General features: G+C 43.7%; 1 long non-coding RNA gene across 1 annotated transcript; it reads left to right on the top strand.

Annotated features, from left to right (window-relative positions):
- Positions 1–1,612: 1,612 nt before the first annotated feature.
- On the top strand, positions 1,613–4,597 carry LOC135374746 (uncharacterized). The gene is made up of 3 exons (XR_010417105.1): positions 1,613–2,632; positions 2,837–3,574; positions 4,395–4,597. It is a non-coding gene; the product is annotated as an uncharacterized LOC135374746 (long non-coding RNA).
- Positions 4,598–6,911: the final 2,314 nt, after the last annotated feature.

The raw sequence follows: 6,911 nt of genomic DNA, 5'->3' as shown, positions 1-6,911 counted from the left end.
CCTGGGTAAGCTTCAAACTATATACAATGAAACAAAAACGCACAGGACTTGGAAGGGAAGGGTGTAGCGTACCACGTCAACGCTGTCTGCACTCGTCTTCGAAGACTCGGGATTTATTAGAGAAATTCATCTGGAAATTTGCCAAAGAGAGAAAAAGTACACAAGTGAGCTGGTGCAACGCAGAAGTAGGAAGCATCACCTTGAGCATGAGGAGAGTGAAGTATACAGGAGACTCACAAGCGTGAGTTTCCTTTTCGTGAGCTTCCTGTATACTTTGTTCTCCTCGTGCTCATAGTGATGATTCCTATTTCAATGAAAATTTGCCCAATCTGCTGTTCCATCTTCCTCTCAAAGCGCCCCTAGGCAGTCACCAATTCGCAAGTGATCACGAAACACAAATTGATCAGGTGAAATGCAAAGTGAATGGCTCACTTTGTAAACAGGACATAGCATGGCACAGACAACGTATTGAATACTTGGTATCACAGTATCAAATATTTGTTCAGCTAAATAAAGTGACTACATTAGGGAGTAACGTTGAGCTCTAATCTGAACATAAATTTTTTCAATGTTATGCTATAGATACTTTTGTTGGGCAGATCCTCATACATGAAGGAAATTCCTTATTCTCCTACTTTCCATCACACGTGTGTGAAGCAGCAAGTACAATCTGTTTGCAAATGATCATACTGACGTAATAAAACTGGACTCTGCAACAACCTTCAGAAACTAGGCATGAATGGACCACATTAACTTTGTCCAATTATATTATGGCCAAATGGATAGCATGTAGTCTTTCATGCTATGTGAGTTGTATGCCCATATATTGTAACAAAAGATCAGTCAGATGAAGGCAGTCTGACTGAGGTACGTAGATAATGTCCATACATATGATGATCCGAGTGTTTTTGGCTCACTGACATGCATATACACTGACAGCATCCACAACTAGAAGACATTACCAGAATCTAAGTGCTGTGAAGTAATATTTTATTTTACTGAATATATATCTTTTTTCTTAACGTTCGAGACAATGTTTCTCGAACTAGCGTTCCTGATGGCGTTACCGTTGCTGGTGAATGTAAATTTTGTACGTTAGTAACACCCCTGCAGAATACTACGCTACACCAACTTAAAGAAATCAGCAACTAAATTATTGAATTGAATCACTGAAACGTCAATAAAAAAGTCGACGACTCCGACGAATCGTGCAGCGCAGCACTATAAACCATAGCTCCACAAACACAGAAGCACTTTGCACGTACTGTGGGCAGCAGATAGCAGATGTTTGTTTACTGCACATAACATTATCCCAAAAGCTACACAGCTGCAGCAGTAAAATGGAATCTGACGTGACTCAGGGATTTCAGGACCCTTCAAAAAATCTTGAAACTGCCCATGGTATCTCTTTGAAACCGCTGAACAGGCAATGCGCTACATATTAGGCACACCTGTAGCTCAGTAGCAAAGGTTCTGATAAAATGTTTGCAAAAAGAACAGCGATTTTCAACACACACATCACAAAATACGACACTCGTCGCTGCAACAACGATGGCGATGGCATAATGATGATGATGTTGGTGTCACTTGTCACTTCCGCTGGATTGGCGTATGTGTTATTTAACATTTAACGTCCACCACCCAATTATAATGAACGGCCATGGAAACTAAAGATATTACAAAAAATAAGTACTCAATAAGCACGAGCTAAAGCAATGGCAATGACGTCTGCCCGTCTACCCAATCACCATCCATCCATCCAACCAGTTCGAACCTGTTCAGTTTCAACCGTTGAAACTTCAAACTTTCCGGACGCGCAACGTGTAGCAGTTGGGTGGTTGGGTCATGGCGGCTGTATTCCACTGGTTGTTATACGAAAATATTTCGAAGTTCTAATCTCCCGCGCGTTTTGTCTTGCAATTTTTGAGCATAGCGAGAACGTACGCCGTGCTGTCCAGTGATAAAAGCTGTTGAGCGCAGCAGAGCTCCCAGAGTACTGTGGTGGACAGCGTTTCTTTGTTCTCTGGCTTTCAAGTTTAAGGGGTGAGTTCACTCTTCATTAAAGTATGTGCCTGTTTCTGTGCACCAAATCGCATGTAGTAGAGATGCGTGGCATAATATCGGAATATCGTTTCCTTTATTTCGGCTTCGTATCACCGATTCAAACATATTGGAAGTGTGGGTTGATCTGACTGCACTTGCATTCAAAGTAGTAATTAACGTTGTATGTTCGGCAGTACAACGTTTCATTAAGTGCCTTGGTTCGTCTTGGCGCTGAAACAACTACGGTATCACTAATTAACCATCGAGATTAACGAGTTTTCGATGACTGTTGGTCTTGAGTAAACGAAAGTCGACAGTTACGGTTTGCAGGGCGGACGTGCCGGAACATAAATGTTCGTTAGTTCATTGTCATGGCAGCCCGACATCCGTTGTTGCGTTTTTCGCTGGTAGTGAAACTACACACTGAAAATTTTGCGCAAGTACTTTTGTTTGCATATCATGGTTTCATAGCAACTGGATTTTTCTGTTTATAGGTGCTTGGACTATCTTGCATCGGTGGATATGAAAATAGTGGTAACCTACCCTACGAAACAGCTATTTTCACATAAGCTTAACGGTTCCCTGTGAGGTGAGGGGAAGCAGCTGTCTCTGACATGTGACTGTGTTGTCCTCCAATGTTCCTGATGTTCGATGTGCCTCCTAATCTTACTCTAGAGGGAGCCTCTTTAAATTTTTTGTCAACAAAGTATTGCAAATACAGTTGGTGGAACGCTCTAACTGCTTTCCATTTACATGGTTGTCGTGTGGTTAACGAAATCGAACATTTTTTCAGATGCTGTGAAAGTCAGCAGGGAAGTGCGATGTAGAAGAACCGACTGCCAGAAGCCTGCTAAGGAACCGCACAACATGTGTGGGCAGGAGACAAAATATTCATCAAACCGTACAAAACTAGTATTTTTGTGCTTGGTCGTTTCGAAACACCCTTGGTATTGTATGGAGAACAGCGTGACTATGTCATTCCGTCTTACTTTACCCAAACAGCTATCTGGCAATAGTGCAAGATCTGAGTTCCTAAAAGGTTTATTCATTGAAGTCACCTCAGCGCCATGCTATAGGTCCCTCAATGTTAAGCCCTTGCATTTGTTCGCCGCATTATGGTTTTTAGGTGACTATTAACACCAAAAATATGGAAATTGCTCGGGTATTCTACAAATCACAGAGCAACAAGTTTTAAGCACCAGATATACGGTGAGTATAATATGGGTAACAGCTTGACTGAAATCTACAATAGGGCAGAGATCTACAAAGGCCAATGGCAGCAAATCTGCCTGCTAGCGACAGTGGCGGTCTCCTGCGGATGACGTCATGTGAATAAACCTTATAATATTTGACATGGTGATACAGCTCTTGCTTTGTATTGTCTTTTATAGTATACACAGTGTTTATTTTTATCCTGTACAGAATTTTTGCATCAAAGTTATGAGAGCAGCACAGATGTTGTTTTAGCGTAATGCAGTGCTGGAAGAGCTGCGCCAATCATGGAGTGCTCAGCAGTCCCCTGCTCGACCAGGTAAGGTCGTGTGTCACGAGAAAATGCCTGTCACATTGATGTACTTTCACAGCGATAGCTGTTACATCCTCATTTCCCTGAGATCCTGGCAGCGTCCGCTAGAGCCCTGCGCGGATAAGATGTTTAGCATCCGCGCACACGTTATCCGATCCGCACCGCTGCATACACAACCGTTTACATCCGCAAGTTTCGAAGGACGCGTAAACACCGCCGGAATAATGTTGGTATAATTTCGGATGCCTCCATGCTCTCACGGAAGGACTCGCGACGACAAGCAAAGGTAAACCTTTCAACAAACACGATATGGAGAGACTTCTGGAACGCTATCTCGCTGGTGCTCGTGTGGACGCCAGAATGCCTTCTCTCCAGTCTTGGCCGTGAAAGGTGAACCGGGCATGCGCTCGCTGTCGGCGCGCAATACAAATAAATTGCTAGTAGAAAAATGACAGCATGCGGTATATCCGACCATCCAATCCGCACACTGCAGAAGGTGATAAATTCTCATCCGAATCCGCAAGTATCTTACGGATATCCGCTTCCATCCGCGGACGGTGCAGGGCTCTAGCGTCCACATCAGGTAGTGACGCGCAAACAGATTTTCAGCTGTTGCTGCAATTTGTGTTGTGTAGCTGTAACAGTTCTGTGATTTTTTTACGTGCAGCTTCTTTTCTTTGTGTCTCTCAGATCAGTGTTGATACAGCTTTTGCTCTTATGTGGCCAGACAAGCATCCCGTGAAAGAGTGTGCATAGCCACTAAACAAACGAGTTAGAACTAGCAGGCTACATAATGCTTTCTGACATGTTTTGTTCTATTTTCTAGCCACAGTGAGTCATTGGTGGCGGTGCTGCAGCATCAACATTGGAAGAAAGGAATGAGGTGGCCATCAACACCCTGCTGCCAGTTCAACACTCCTCAGTCAAAACACAAGACGCCTTCTTGGCGGCAAAGTCAATCCAGTTTTAGACGGAGTTTTGTACCGTAGACTTCGTGTGTGGTTTACTGCCAATAAATGTTTATGCTGAGATCCGTGTTGCTATCAATTATATCACATTTCTGCATGAATACATGCAAGGACGGTAGCAGGACTAGTCATGGTCTAAAGTAGGTCTAAAGGTGGCTAAAGTAAGGTACAGGAAATGTATTACCCTAGACCTGTCGCCTGAATGGAGGGATAAAATTGGTCTAGCTGTAGACTTCATGTCTAATTCATGGTTAAGTGTCTGACCCTGTTCCAGACAGCCAGGTCAAGAGAATGTCTAAATCACGGCAAGGTACATAGACATCGGATGTCTAGGGCTAGATGGCTAGGTGGCGTAACGTTAGACGTGTTATTTGACGTCTAGTGGACGGATACTAGACATTTGGTCTAATTGCCTAGACATTCTATAGACATTCCTTATCTCTTTTTTTAGACGTTTACTAGCCCACCCTGTGCCTAAATTGCTCCTCTGTTGAACTGTCCTTCTCGGCTCGCATGGCCGCTCGGATGGCCGCGCCCATGAAAGCAGCAATCAGCTGTTCTCGTTTTGTGGGGTGTGCACTAAACTGTTTGTAGTTCAAGCTACAGGTACTTAATACGAGTGGGAGAGCTTCGGCAGTCTTCCTGTGGATTCGGGGGTGCATCAACAAAGATGGGCATAGCCTTCGGGATGTCTGTGCGTGTGACAGCCGGTGTCTTTCTCCGTCTGTTATGCCGCGAGACAACTGAGATCACCGTCTGTGCGCGCTCAGGAAGCTTGAAATCTGCCCTGATACATATACAGTAATATACACCTTCAATATACGCTGATACATATACGGTCAATAAATTGGGACTTGCTCCACGGCAATCTTTCCCGGAGTTCACAAGAGACACTGTTTGTGGATTTATGCCTTACATTTAATCTATCGCATGTCGTTCCACATCCTACCCGAATAACTCATGCCACGCAGTCAACCCTTGACTTGGTTTTAACCTCCCATCCTGAGCACATCACTTCTTCGCATGTCACTGATGGTCTCAGTGACCACAATGCCATTTTCTAAGATATCTCTTCAAGTAGTCCAAATGTTCATAAATTCAACGACAAAACCATATACGACTATGCTCGAGCTAACTTCCAAGCCATCAACGAGGGTCTTGAAGCTCTGTATGAAAATTCCTTTCATGGCACCTTGCCTCACTCCATTGAGGGTAACTGGTCCCTCTATCGTGACAACATAAACTACCTTACCGAGTACAATGTTCCAAAGATAAGAGTGAAATCTTATGATCACAATCCTTGGTTCACGAAAAGTCTTAGAATCTTGCTAACCAAGAAAAAGCGCTTATTCAGGAAGGCAAAGCGTCTTGGCGATGACGTATCACGGGCTAAATTTCACTGTGAAAATACACGAGCTCGATCAAGGAAGTGAAACATAAGTTCTTTACCATCGACCTCCCGTCTTTCTTGATGAATAAACCAAAACAATTTTGGAAAATCTTATCTCCACCAAAATTCCACAGTATCAGTCTAACTGACACCCGCCGACAGCGACTGCGCCAACGCTTCCGCTTCCTTGTTTTCATCCGTTTTCAACACCGATAACGGGTTCACCCAAACTCCATTATCAGTAATCGCCTTGTCACCTATGGTCCCCACTCATATCAGCACTCATGGCATTTGTAAGATCATTGAGTCACCTAAGCTGTCGTCAAGTGCTGGTCCGGACTCTATTAACCCAAAGGTTCTATACAACACGAGATCTATTTCCAGCAAGATTCTATGTTGCATATTTAGTCAGCCACTCCAAGATTCTGCTTTACTGCAGGACTGGAAGATGGCGGAGATTGTCCCTATTCACAAATCAGGCAGCTGCCACATCGTTAATAACTACCGCCCCATTTCACTCACTTCTATAGTATGTAAAATTCTCGAACGCATACTCCAACGTAGTTAAGTACCTTGAAGAAAAATGCTTCTTCTATCCATTGCAGCACGGGTTTCGAAACCTCTTTTCATGTGAAACTCAAGTAGTCAGTTTTGTTCACGACATCTTTCTCCACGCGGACAATAATCATCAGACTGACGCCGCTTTCTTAGACTTTCGCAAAGCCTTCGATATGGTGCCCCACTCTAAGCTTCTATACAAACTCTATCTGCTTAACCTCGACCCGTATGTCGTCCATTGGATTGCTGAATTTCTGACTAATTGTACGTTATTTGTTACTTGCAACAACCACCTATCCCCAGATGTACCTGTGCTTTCTGGTGTCCCTCAGGGTTCAGTGCTCGGCCCTCTCCTTTTCCTTATCTATATAAATGACCTTCCTTCAGGCATATCTTCCACGATTCGTCTCTTTGCTGACGACTGTGT

Source organism: Ornithodoros turicata, chromosome 1, assembly GCF_037126465.1.
Source record: "Ornithodoros turicata isolate Travis chromosome 1, ASM3712646v1, whole genome shotgun sequence".
In the NCBI taxonomy this organism is placed as follows: domain Eukaryota; kingdom Metazoa; phylum Arthropoda; class Arachnida; order Ixodida; family Argasidae; genus Ornithodoros; species Ornithodoros turicata.
The sequence above is the reverse complement of the archived record's forward strand: the minus strand, read 5'-3'. Positions and strand labels throughout refer to the sequence as shown.